Raw genomic sequence first — 15544 nt, 5'->3', positions numbered from 1 at the left:
ATGAGAATCTCCCAGCATTCCACCTACCATAATGAGAATCTCCCAGCATTACATCTACCATAATGAGAATCTCCCAGCATTCCACCCACCATAATGAGAATCTCCCAGCATTCCACCCACCATAATGAGAATCTCCCAGCATTCCACCCACCATAATGAGAATCTCCCAGCATTACACCCACCATAATGAGAATCTCCCAGCATTCCACCCACCATAATGAGAATCTCCCAGCATTCCACCTACCATAATGAGAATCTCCCAGCATTCCACCCACCATAATGAGAATCTCCCAGCATTCCACCCACCATAATGAGAATCTCCCAGCATTCCATCTACCATAATAAGAATCTCCCAGCATTCCACCCACCATAATGAGAATCTCCCAGCATTCCACCCACCATAATGAGAATCTCCCAGCATTCCACCCACCATAATGAGAATCTCCCAGCATTCCACCTACCATAATAAGAATCTCCCAGCATTCCACCCACCATAATGAGAATCTCCCAGCATTCCACCCACCATAATGAGAATCTCCCAGCATTCCACCCACCATAATGAGAATCTCCCAGCATTCCACCCACCATAATGAAAATCTCCCAGCATTCCACCTACCATAATGAGAATGTCCCAGCATTCCACCTACCATAATGAGAATCTCCCAGCATTCCACCCACCATAATGAGAATCTCCCAGCATTCCACCCACCATAATGAGAATCTCCCAGCATTCCACCCACCATAATGAGAATCTCCCAGCATTCCACCTACCATAATGAGAATCTCCCAGCATTCCACCCACCATAATGAAAATCTCCCAGCATTCCACCTACCATAATGAGAATCTCCCAGCATTCCACCCACCATAATGAGAATCTCCCAGCATTACATCCACCATAATGAGAATCTCCCAGCATTCCACCTACCATAATGAGAATCTCCCAGCATTCCACCTACCATAATGAGAATCTCCCAGCATTCCACCCACCATAATGAAAATCTCCCAGCATTCCATCTACCATAATGAGAATCTCCCAGCATTCCACCTACCATAATGAGAATCTCCCAGCATTCCACCCACCATAATGAGAATCTCCCAGCATTCCACCTACCATAATGAGAATCTCCCAGCATTCCACCTACCATAATGAGAATCTCCCAGCATTCCACCTACCATAATGAGAATCTCCCAGCATTCCACCTACCATAATGAGAATCTCCCAGCATTCCACCTACCATAATGAGAATCTCCCAGCATTCCACCCACCATAATGAGAATCTCCCAGCATTCCACCTACCATAATGAGAATCTCCCAGCATTCCACCTACCATAATGAGAATCTCCCAGCATTCCACCTACCATAATGAGAATCTCCCAGCATTCCACCTACCATAATGAGAATCTCCCAGCATTCCACCCACCATAATCAGAATCTCCCAGCATTCCACCTACCATAATGAGAATCTCCCAGCATTCCACCTACCATAATGAGAATCTCCCAGCATTCCACCTACCATAATGAGAATCTCCCAGCATTCCACCTACCATAATGAGAATCTCCCAGCATTCCACCCACCATAATCAGAATCTCCCAGCATTCCACCCACCATAATGAGAATCTCCCAGCATTCCACCTACCATAATGAGAATCTCCCAGCATTCCACCTACCATAATGAGAATCTCCCAGCATTCCACCTACCATAATGAGAATCTCCCAGCATTCCACCTACCATAATGAGAATCTCCCAGCATTCCACCCACCATAATCAGAATCTCCCAGCATTCCACCTACCATAATGAGAATCTCCCAGCATTCCACCCACCATAATGAGAATCTCCCAGCATTCCATCCACCATAATGAGAATCTCCCAACATTACATCTACCATAATGTGAATCTCCCAGCATTCCACCCACCATAATGAGAATCTCCCAGCATTCCACCTACCGTAATGAGAATCTCCCAGCATTCCATCCACCGTAATGAGAATCTCCCAGCATTCCACCCACCATAATGGGAATCTCCCAGCATTCCACCCACCATAATGAGAATCTCCCAGCATTCCATCCACCATAATGTGAATCTCCCAGCATTCCACCCACCATAATGAGAATCTCCCAGCATTCCACCTACCATAATGAGAATCTCCCAGCATTCCATCCACCATAATGAGAATCTCCCAGCATTCCACCCACCATAATGGGAATCTCCCAGCATTCCACCCACCATAATGAGAATCTCCCAGCATTCCACCCACCATAATGAGAATCTCCCAGCATTCCATCCACCATAATGTGAATCTCCCAGCATTCCACCCACCATAATGAGAATCTCCCAGCATTCCACCCACCATAATGAGAATCTCCCAGCATTCCACCCACCATAATGAGAATCTCCCAGCATTCCACCCACCATAATGAGAATCTCCCAGCATTCCACCTACCATAATGAGAATCTCCCAGCATTCCACCCACCATAATGAAAATCTCCCAGCATTCCACCTACCATAATGAGAATCTCCCAGCATTCCACCCACCATAATGAGAATCTCCCAGCATTACATCCACCATAATGAGAATCTCCCAGCATTCCACCTACCATAATGAGAATCTCCCAGCATTCCACCTACCATAATGAGAATCTCCCAGCATTCCACCCACCATAATGAAAATCTCCCAGCATTCCATCTACCATAATGAGAATCTCCCAGCATTCCACCTACCATAATGAGAATCTCCCAGCATTCCACCCACCATAATGAGAATCTCCCAGCATTCCACCTACCATAATGAGAATCTCCCAGCATTCCACCTACCATAATGAGAATCTCCCAGCATTCCACCTACCATAATGAGAATCTCCCAGCATTCCACCTACCATAATGAGAATCTCCCAGCATTCCACCTACCATAATGAGAATCTCCCAGCATTCCACCCACCATAATGAGAATCTCCCAGCATTCCACCTACCATAATGAGAATCTCCCAGCATTCCACCTACCATAATGAGAATCTCCCAGCATTCCACCTACCATAATGAGAATCTCCCAGCATTCCACCCACCATAATGAGAATCTCCCAGCATTCCACCCACCATAATCAGAATCTCCCAGCATTCCACCTACCATAATGAGAATCTCCCAGCATTCCATCCACCATAATGAGAATCTCCCAGCATTCCACCCACCATAATGGGAATCTCCCAGCATTCCACCCACCATAATGAGAATCTCCCAGCATTCCACCTACCATAATGAGAATCTCCCAGCATTCCATCCACCATAATGAGAATCTCCCAACATTACATCTACCATAATGTGAATCTCCCAGCATTCCACCCACCATAATGAGAATCTCCCAGCATTCCACCCACCATAATGAGAATCTCCCAGCATTCCATCCACCATAATGTGAATCTCCCAGCATTCCACCCACCATAATGAGAATCTCCCAGCATTCCACCCACCATAATGAGAATCTCCCAGCATTCCATCCACCATAATGTGAATCTCCCAGCATTCCACCCACCATAATGAGAATCTCCCAGCATTCCACCTACCATAATGAGAATCTCCCAGCATTCCACCCACCATAATGAGAATCTCCCAGCATTCCATCTACCATAATGAGAATCTCCCAGCATTCCACCCACCATAATGAGAATCTCCCAGCATTCCACCCACCATAATGAGAATCTCCCAGCATTCCACCCACCATAATGAGAATCTCCCAGCATTCCACCCACCATAATGAGAATCTCCCAGCATTCCACCTACCATAATGAGAATCTCCCAGCATTCCACCCACCATAATGAGAATCTCCCAGCATTCCACCCACCATAATGAGAATCTCCCAGCATTCCACCTACCATAATGAGAATCTCCCAGCATTCCACCCACCATAATGAGAATCTCCCAGCATTCCACCCACCATAATGAGAATCTCCCAGCATTCCACCCACCATAATGAGAATCTCCCAGCATTCCACCTACCATAATGAGAATCTCCCAGCATTCCACCCACCATAATGAGAATCTCCCAGCATTCCACCCACCATAATGAGAATCTCCCAGCATTCCACCTACCATAATGAGAATCTCCCAGCATTCCACCTACCATAATGAGAATCTCCCAGCATTCCACCCACCATAATGAGAATCTCCCAGCATTCCACCCACCATAATGAGAATCTCCCAGCATTCCACCTACCATAATGAGAATCTCCCAGCATTCCACCCACCATAATGAGAATCTCCCAGCATTCCACCCACCATAATGAGAATCTCCCAGCATTCCACCCACCATAATGAGAATCTCCCAGCATTCCACCTACCATAATGAGAATCTCCCAGCATTCCACCCACCATAATGAGAATCTCCCAGCATTACACCCACCATAATGAGAATCTCCCAGCATTCCACCCACCATAATGAGAATCTCCCAGCATTCCACCCACCATAATGAGAATCTCCCAGCATTCCACCTACCATAATGGGAATCTCCCAGCATTCCACCTACCATAATGAGAATCTCCCAGCATTCCACCTACCATAATGAGAATCTCCCAGCATTCCACCCACCATAATGAGAATCTCCCAGCATTCCACCTACCATAATGAGAATCTCCCAGCATTCCACCTACCATAATGAGAATCTCCCAGCATTCCACCCACCATAATGAGAATCTCCCAGCATTCCACCCACCATAATGAGAATCTCCCAGCATTCCACCCACCGTAATGAGAATCTCCCAGCATTCCCTCTACCGTAATGAGAATCTCCCAGCATTCCACCCACCGTAATGAGAATCTCCCAGCATTCCACCTACCATAATGAGAATCTCCCAGCATTCCACCTACCATAATGAGAATCTCCCAGCATTACATCCACCATAATGAGAATCTCCCAGCATTCCACCTACCATAATGAGAATCTCCCAGCATTCCACCTACCATAATGAGAATCTCCCAGCATTACATCCACCATAATGAGAATCTCCCGGCATTCCACCCACCATAATGAGAATCTCCCAGCATTCCACCCACCATAATGAGAATCTCCCAGCATTCCACCCACCATAATGAGAATCTCCCAGCATTCCACCCACCATAATGAGAATCTCCCAGCATTCCACCTACCATAATGAGAATCTCCCAGCATTACATCCACCATAATGAGAATCTCCCAGCATTCCACTTACCATAATGAGAATCTCCCAGCATTCCACCCACCATAATGAGAATCTCCCAGCATTCCACCCACCATAATGAGAATCTCCCAGCATTCCACCCACCATAATGAGAATCTCCCAGCATTCCACCCACCATAATGAGAATCTCCCAGCATTCCACCCACCATAATGAGAATCTCCCAGCATTCCACCCACCATAATGAGAATCTCCCAGCATTCCACCCACCATAATGAGAATCTCCCAGCATTCCACCCACCATAATGAGATTCTCCCAGCATTCCACCCACCATAATGAGAATCTCCCAGCATTCCACCCACCATAATGAGAATCTCCCAGCATTCCACCCACCATAATGAGAATCTCCCAGCATTCCACCCACCATAATGAGAATCTCCCAGCATTCCACCCACCATAATGAGATTCTCCCAGCATTCCACCCACCATAATGAGAATCTCCCAGCATTCCACCCACCATAATGAGAATCTCCCAGCATTCCACCCACCATAATGAGAATCTCCCAGCATTCCACCTACCATAATGGGAATCTCCCAGCATTCCACCTACCATAATGAGAATCTCCCAGCATTCCACCCACCATAATGAGAATCTCCCAGCATTACATCCACCATAATGAGAATCTCCCAGCATTCCACTTACCATAATGAGAATCTCCCAGCATTCCACCCACCATAATGAGAATCTCCCAGCATTCCACCCACCATAATGAGAATCTCCCAGCATTCCACCCACCATAATGAGAATCTCCCAGCATTCCACCCACCATAATGAGAATCTCCCAGCATTCCACCCACCATAATGAGAATCTCCCAGCATTCCACCCACCATAATGAGAATCTCCCAGCATTCCACCCACCATAATGAGAATCTCCCAGCATTCCACCTACCATAATGAGATTCTCCCAGCATTCCACCCACCATAATGAGAATCTCCCAGCATTACATCCACCATAATGAGAATCTCCCAGCATTCCACCCACCATAATGAGAATCTCCCAGCATTCCACCTACCATAATGGGAATCTCCCAGCATTCCACCTACCATAATGAGAATCTCCCAGCATTCCACCCACCATAATGAGAATCTCCCAGCATTACATCCACCATAATGAGAATCTCCCAGCATTCCACTTACCATAATGAGAATCTCCCAGCATTCCACCCACCATAATGAGAATCTCCCAGCATTCCACCCACCATAATGAGAATCTCCCAGCATTCCACCCACCATAATGAGAATCTCCCAGCATTCCACCCACCATAATGAGAATCTCCCAGCATTCCACCCACCATAATGAGAATCTCCCAGCATTCCACCCACCATAATGAGAATCTCCCAGCATTCCACCCACCATAATGAGAATCTCCCAGCATTCCACCCACCATAATGAGAATCTCCCAGCATTCCACCCACCATAATGAGAATCTCCCAGCATTCCACCCACCATAATGAGAATCTCCCAGCATTCCACCCACCATAATGAGAATCTCCCAGCATTCCACCCACCATAATGAGAATCTCCCAGCATTCCACCCACCATAATGAGAATCTCCCAGCATTCCACCCACCATAATGAGAATCTCCCAGCATTCCACCCACCATAATGAGAATCTCCCAGCATTCCACCCACCATAATGAGAATCTCCCAGCATTCCACCTACCATAATGAGAATCTCCCAGCATTCCACCCACCATAATGAGAATCTCCCGGCATTCCACCTACCATAATGAGAATCTCCCGGCATTCCACCTACCATAATGAGAATCTCCCAGCATTCCACCTACCATAATGGGAATCTCCCAGCATTCCACCTACCATAATGAGAATCTCCCGGCATTCCACCCACCATAATGAGAATCTCCCAACATTCCACCTACCATAATGAGAATCTCCCAGCATTCCATCCACCATAATGAGAATCTCCCAGCATTCCACCTACCATAATGGGAATCTCCCAGCATTCCACCCACCATAATGAGAATCTCCCAGCATTCCACCTACCATAATGAGAATCTCCCAGCATTCCACCTACCATAATGAGAATCTCCCAGCATTCCACCCACCATAATGAGAATCTCCCAGCATTCCACCCACCATAATGAGAATCTCCCAGCATTCCACCTACCATAATGAGAATCTCCCAGCATTCCACCCACCATAATGAGAATCTCCCAGCATTCCACCCACCATAATGAGAATCTCCCAGCATTCCACCCACCATAATGAGAATCTCCCAGCATTCCACCTACCATAATGAGAATCTCCCAGCATTCCACCCACCATAATGGGAATCTCCCAGCATTCCACCCACCATAATGAGAATCTCCCAGCATTCCACCCACCATAATGAGAATCTCCCAGCATTCCACCCACCATAATGAGAATCTCCCAGCATTCCACCTACCATAATGGGAATCTCCCAGCATTCCACCTACCATAATGAGAATCTCCCAGCATTCCACCCACCATAATGGGAATCTCCCAGCATTCCACCCACCATAATGGGAATCTCCCAGCATTCCACCCACCATAATGAGAATCTCCCAGCATTCCACCTACCATAATGAGAATCTCCCAGCATTCCACCCACCATAATGAGAATCTCCCAGCATTCCACCCACCATAATGAGAATCTCCCAGCATTCCACCTACCATAATGAGAATCTCCCAGCATTACATCCACCATAATGAGAATCTCCCAGCATTCCACCTACCATAATGGGAATCTCCCAGCATTACACCTACCATAATGGGAATCTCCCAGCATTCCACCTACCATAATGGGAATCTCCCAGCATTCCACCCACCGTAATGGGAATCTCCCAGCATTCCACCTACCGTAATGGGAATCTCCCAGCATTCCACCTACCGTAATGAGAATCTCCCAGCATTCCACCCACCGTAATGAGAATCTCCCAGCATTCCACCCACCGTAATGAGAATCTCCCAGCATTCCACCTACCATAATGGGAATCTCCCAGCATTCCACCTACCATAATGAGAATCTCCCAGCATTCCACCCACCATAATGGGAATCTCCCAGCATTCCACCCACCATAATGGGAATCTCCCAGCATTCCACCCACCATAATGAGAATCTCCCAGCATTCCACCTACCATAATGAGAATCTCCCAGCATTCCACCCACCATAATGAGAATCTCCCAGCATTCCACCTACCATAATGGGAATCTCCCAGCATTCCACCTACCATAATGGGAATCTCCCAGCATTCCACCCACCATAATGAGAATCTCCCAGCATTCCACCCACCATAATGAGAATCTCCCAGCATTCCACCTTCCATAATGAGAATCTCCCAGCATTCCACCTACCATAATGGGAATCTCCCAGTATCACAGTGTCATGTCGGCTTCAGACTCTGTTCACACTGGGGCGTCTATTGAACAGTCTTCGACCTCCCATGTGCTCAGGTTGAGTTTGGTCGTGGACGGTGGTTTGCTCGCTAATGTTCATCTTGGCCGGAGTTACCTTTTTGATTAGTGGCGGAGGCTGCTGGGAACACCTTCTCCCGTTCAGTATGACGCAGAACATTCTTCGATGTCTATATATCTTTTGTGTGTCTCTTTCATACCGGTCCTGTGTTGGAGCAGCTGTTGATGCTGAAGCCTTTTCTCAGGAGTTTGGGGATGTAGACTTTGTTGTTGGTTCATTTCCCTGTTGGTATTGTGTTCCCCCCACCCAAATATTGTGTCATCCTGATAGTTTGCTTTGTGGTGCAGTTTACTTTCTTCCCTGTCATTCTTTATCTGTGGTTTGCATTACTTTTCACCTCCTGTGGTGGGGGTTAGGAGTAGAGCTCAGGGCTGGACAGTAGATAGGGAGAGGTCGGTGACTCGGGCCTCCCTACCATCAAGGGTACCTCCGAGTTAAGGAAAGACAGGGCTCCCCCTAGTCTGAGGGGCAGTTCGGGGGCCCAGGTTCCTCATTTCCTGTTTTCCCATTGTTACCTGTGACATACAGCTACGATAATAAGAATCTCCCAGCATTCCACCTGCCATAATGAGAATAAATAAACTTTACTGTTTTATCAGGGCCGAAGATTTAGTTTAAGAAGGGATGGTCCTAGTAGTGGACAACCCCTTTAGTGTAACATAACTGCTGTCCTCAGCCTGCTAAAATCTGAACAGCAACATTTATGTGAAACCTTTCATATCGCGGGTTTTTTTGCGGTACCTGTCACATTGCAGGTGTTTTTTTGCTAGGTTTCACAATGCAGGCTGTGAAGATCTGAGGTTGTGGTTTACAAAAATCACCTAAGCAGGTTAACGATGCAACTATTTTTATTCCATATGTTCATGGTTGTACAACAAATCCAGGTAGATGGCAAAAATACAGTGTCCTCAGAGCACAAGTTCTAAGATCGGTAGTTCCACTGTCCCCATACCAGGTGATACCCACTGTCTCCCAACTTTTGGTTGGCCCACAGGCTTTGGTTTCTCCAGCCAGTATAGTGTGCAGTCACAGCAGTAGCGTAGCTACTGGGGGGGCAGAGGGGGCCATTGCCCCGGGCCCAGTCACCTGAAGAGGCCCACCGGGCAGGGAGAGAGCAGCACAATGCCGGCTGCAGAGCCTCCCTCCGTGCAATGTGGCCTCACCCGAGGAGTCTCCTCCTGGCTGGCGGCAGCAGCTGCAGTTACCTTCTGGCTGTACAGTGTGTGCACGCTGGGTTTGGCTGAGGCCCGCTGGGTGCTAGTGCCCTCCTGGCATCTCTCTGGACACTTCCTGGTTCTCCTCACTGTCTGCCTGAAAACGTCATCTTTATTAGAGTAATTCGATTTAGGCATATCATGGTCACTGTGGGGGTGAATGTGAGAGGATTGTGGTATTGTAGGGGCTGAAGTGGGAGAGGAGGACAGGGCACTGTGGGGTAAATGTGAAACGATGGGGGTTATTGTGGGTGTGCAGGGGGACAGGGTACTGGGGGTGAATGGGAGAGTTTGAGGGTCTTGTGAGGGCTGACGTGGGTGATGGGGCACTGGGGGGCTGATTATTATTATTATACTGTTTAATGTTAGGAGATATTCACTCCATCATATGTGAGGGTATGTGTCCTCGAGGTGTATTGGCATTGGACGCAGCAGATACCCCGCTCCGCCCAAAGCGCCGCCCCCTGTTGTACGCGCGGTGATTCCGCATATATTCATTGAACACAGGTGGAATCACCGCATCCCATTCATAGACTGTTTTATTTATCTTGTGGAGACGGAGCATCTCCACAAGATAAATAGACACGCTGCTGTCTAGAAAGACGCGCCACATGTCCGGTTACGCAGGTCTGCCACCTGCGTCTATGTACGCATTTCATGAAATCCCCTCCACTATGCTGTAACATCTGGAAGCTGCGGTTTCGATGCTGCGGATGTACACAGTGTCCAATCCCCAGCAAAACCTCAGCAATACGCCCCTTGGAAACATACCCTAATAGTTGCTGTCTTGGGGGCTGGAGATGGGGAGGTCGGGGGCTTTTTATTATTGCGAGCTGGGTCTTTTATAAGTATTAAACAAGCATAGCAAAGAAGGTTAATATTACTATAACAAGGATAAGTATTAACATAAGGGCGCAGACAGACACTGTATAACTCATGTCAGGATCGCATTGTAATCCTCGGACTGGCCCTGACACCTCCTGACATAAGCGTGACAGCGGATAGATTACTATGCAACTGTCAGCCTCAGGTCAGGAGCGCCGACGGTCAGTCCGAGGATTGCGATGCGGTCCTCACATGAGAAATACGTCCGTCTGTCAGCCCCCTAACAAGTATAACAGTACAGTAACCACGGGCTGCATTCTATGTTATAAGAATACATTGCTTATAATTAAATTATTAAAGGGAACCTATTAAGGTAATAGAGCCAGCCCCCTTCAGCAGCACTAAGGCTGCATTCTGTGAAGGGGGCTCTTATGTTTTTGCTCCCTAATAACGCTGAAATATTCACTTTTATAAATTGCGCCCCATACCTGTATTGAGTCTGGGGGTAGGTCTTTAGTCCCCGGACACAACCGCCTCCCAGCCGTCCATCATCCCACTGGGCGCCGATGCCTGGGCTCATTTTTCGGCATGCGCCGTGTGCGCTGCCCTGGAACTCCCATCAGCTGATGTACTGATAGCGCCTGCGTGTAGCGGAGGACCCAGATCCCGCCCCGTAGTGTTATGATGTATTCACACTGCGGGGCTGGGAATCTGGCGCTGTGCGCAGGTGCGATCTACTTACGTCACTTGATATGAGTTCCAGGGCAGTGGCCCGAGAAATAATTGCAGAGCGCCGGTGACGGCACAAGACAGAAAGGAGGTGCCGCCCGGTGGGATGATGAACGGCTGCGAGGCGGCTGAGTCAGGGGGAGAAAACGCACCCCCTGGACTCAATACAGGTATGGCGCACAAGTTATAAAAGTGAATATTTCAGCGTTATTAGGGATCACAAACATAAGAGCCGCCTTCACAGAATGCAGCCTTAGAGCTGAAGAAGGGGGCTCTTTTACCGTAATAGGCCCTGGGGGGTGACAGGTTCCCTTTTATTAAAGGCTTGGGATAATTGTCTGCAGTCACTCTACAGGCTGCCAAATCCTGATGGGGTGCACCTGCCGTCATGAGACCCCAAGACCACTGGTGTGATCAGGCGCTCATGCGACCACGTTTGCTATTTGCACGTGTTGACTAGACAAGTTTGACTTCTCTCAATAGAAGAAAATCGTCACCCGACCTCCTGCTCTCATCAGCGATGCTGGGGCCATTATTACTGTACATAGGGGGACTCCTAAATATTAAGTGGGCACTTACGAAGCATTGAAGCCTAACTACTGGGTGGCAGATAGTGCTGTACCGGCTGTCAGTCTGTCCCGGGGCATCAGTTACAGCCGCCGCTCTCTATACACAGAGCCGTGACTGAAAAAAGTAATAGTATACATAGTGTCAGTCTGGGCCAGGTGGAAAAGGTGGGAAAAGTGAACGTCCTCTGTAAGTCACCATCTATAACTGTACTGTGATCTCTATGTCCTGCAGGACTGGGATCTACCACTGTATGGTATTACCGTATGGCGGTAATATCAGTGCTGGTTATTGTATGGAGATTTATTTTCAATAACAGTGCGGTCATCTCCTGAGGTTCCCCTATACCCACCGTAGTTACAATCATGGTTACCTGGTTAAGGGGTGAAAGGGGGACACAGACAGAAAAGGGCCCATGTGCAAGAACAATATATGGGCCCTTTGCAGCCCAAGAACTTCTACAAGTACAAAATTGCACCTTATTTAGAGGTAGAAAGGTAAGCCCCCTTAACTCTTGGGCCCATGTGCTGCCGCATAGTTTGCACTAACGATATAGGGGCCCACTCACATGTTTTGCCCCCCCTGAGCTGAACCCCTAGCTACGCCTCTGAGTCACAGCCTATGTTCCTCCAGACCATGGATATCACAACCGTAGCTCATGGATCCCCCTCCAGCCACCAATCTCCAAAACTCCATAGACCATCCATCCCAGCTTCGATCGTCTCCCTTCTACATCCCTCCAACTACACCTGATTCCAACCCTGTGTCTTTTTCTAGCGCCCCTTAAACATTTTTTCTTTAGCTCACAGAACAAAGCATATTCCATCACCTGGGGCTGATGTGAGACCCCATTGTGGTGACGGCTCCCCGGGGGTCTACTATCGCCATCCACACAATGGGCCTAGGCTGGTAGAACAATGGATTGATAGGAGGATTGCTTTCCATTTACTATTAGCAGACTACTGTCCGGCCTTAAGGTACCGTTACACTAAACGACTTACCAACAATCACGAGCAGCGATACGACCTGGCCGTGATCGTTGGTAAGTCGCTGTGTGGTCGCTGGGGAGCTGTCACACAGACAGCTCTCTCCAGCAACCAACGATCAGGGGAACGACTTCGGCATCGTTGAAACTGTCTTCAACGATGCCGAAGTCCCCCTGCAGCACCCGGGTAACCAGGGTAAACATCGGGTTACTAAGCGCAGGGCCGCGCTTAGTAACCCGATATTTACCCTGGTTACCATTGTAAAAGTAAAAAAAAAAACAGTACATACTCACCTTCTGATGTCTGTCACGTCCCCCGCCGGCGTCCACAGGGTTAAAACTGCTTTCGGCAGGAGCGCTGGTAATATGCACGCGCTGCTGCCGAGAGCTTCCCTGCACTGACTGTCAGCGCCGGCAGTAAAGCAGAGCACAGCGGTGACGTCACCGCTGTTACTGCCGGCGCTGACACAGTCAGTGCAGGAAGCTCTGAGCAGCAGCGCGTAACCCTGTGGACGCCGGGGGACGTGACAGACATCAGAATGTGAGTATGTACTGTTTTTTTTTACTTTTACAATGGTAACCAGGGTAAATATCGGGTTACTAAGCGCGGCCCTGCGCTTAGTAACCCGATATTTACCCTGGTTACAAGTGAACACATCGCTGGATCGGCGTCACACACACCGATCCAACGATGGACAGCGGGTGATCAGCGACGAAATAAAGTTCTGGACTTCTAGCTCCGACCAACGATATCACAGCGGGATCCAGATCGCTGCTGCTTGTCAAACACAACGAGATCGCTATCCAGGACGCTGCAACGTCACGGATCATCGTCGTTCTCGCTGCAAAGTCGCTCAGTGTGAAGGTACCTTTAGCTATACATGAGATGTAGCCTGCTCGTCTTCCTCTTCTTACTGTCATTGAATGTAACATTGATTCCTTAGGATGAACTGAGGAGCAAGCAAATCACTGACAAAACACAGCAAACAAATCTTATATATAAAAACCAGTGTCTGTCTGTGTATTGACGATGATGTCATAATGGTTGCCATGGCGACGATGATATCATAAAGGTTGTCATGGCAAAGATGATGTAATAATGGTTGCCATGGCGATGATGATGTCATAATAGCTTGCAATGGTGACGATGATGTCATAATTGGTTGGAATGGTGACGGTTATGTCATAATGGTTGCCATGGTGACCATGATGTCATAAGTTGCCATGAAAACCTACAAGAGAAAAAAGTAAGCAAAAACCCTGATGTTACTAAGTAAAAAAGCAAAAGTGCATTTAAATAACACAGAGTTTTTAGTAATACTGTTTTTTGATCAAAAAATAGCACAAAAGCCATCCCACCTCGTCAAGGTAACTCTGATTGGGACAGTCCTACACTGTCTAATATTAAAACCTTACCATGTGTCAATGTTGACCTCAGTGTGAATAAGGCCAGACAAAAGGACTGGGCCCAACCAGTGAAACACCAGACTGGGGAAGCCTTATATATAGTCTAGCTCAGAAACAGGGAGGCCACACCCCGGCTTGCACAGAATGCAACAATACAGATTAAAAAAAACACAAAAATTGAGCTTAACTTCAGTTGGTACACATGCAGAGGTTAAACGCATGTTCACATTGGCCGCAAAACATTAAAACCTACAAGAGAAAAAAGTAAGCAAAAACCCTGATGTAACTAAGTAAAAAAAGCGATGGCGATGATGATGTCAGAATGGTTGCCATGGTGAAGATGACATCATAATGGGTATATGGCCATGGAACTATGGGATGGAGGGTGTGTGATGGGTATATGGGCATGGGACTATGGGATGGAGGGTGTGTGATGGGTATATGGGTACAGGACTGTGGGATGGAGGATGTGTGATGGGTATATGGGCATGGGACTATGGGATGGAGGATACTCATTATAATTTGTTATAACTAACCACAGTTAGTTACTATGCCCGGGCTTTTCAGCTAGTATCTAATAAAACACAATATAACCGGTGCTCTGTGCTGGAAAAAGTCTACATGCAGGAGCGCAGTAAACTCCACTATATGTCCATATGTCCTATAATTTTTAGTAAGTGGCCATATCCTCACATGGGTTTTTTTTTACCTAGATTTCACATTGCGGGTGTTTTTGCCCTAGGTTTTACATTGCGGTTGTTTTTGCCCTAGGTTTCACATTGCAGGTGTTTTTGCCCTAGGTTTCACATTGCGGGTGTTTTTGCCCTAGGTTTTACATTGCAGTTGTTTTTGCCTTAGGTTTCACATTGTAGGTGTTTTTGCGCTAGGTTTTACATTGCGGGTGTTTGTGCGCTAGGTTTCACATTGTGGGTGTTTGTGCGCTAGGTTTCACATTGTGGGTGTTTTTGCGCTAGGTTTCACATTGCGGGTGCTTTTGCACTAGGTTTTACATTGTGGGTGTTTTTGCCCTAGGTTTCACATTGCGGGTGTTTTTGCGCTAGGTTTTACATTGCGGGTGTTTTTGCCCTAGGTTTCACATTGCGGGTGTTTTTGCACTAGGTTTTACATTGCGAGTGTTTTTGCC

This window comes from Ranitomeya variabilis, chromosome 8 (assembly GCF_051348905.1).
Source record: "Ranitomeya variabilis isolate aRanVar5 chromosome 8, aRanVar5.hap1, whole genome shotgun sequence".
NCBI classification, from domain to species: domain Eukaryota; kingdom Metazoa; phylum Chordata; class Amphibia; order Anura; family Dendrobatidae; genus Ranitomeya; species Ranitomeya variabilis.
The sequence above is the reverse complement of the archived record's forward strand: the minus strand, read 5'-3'. Positions refer to the sequence as shown.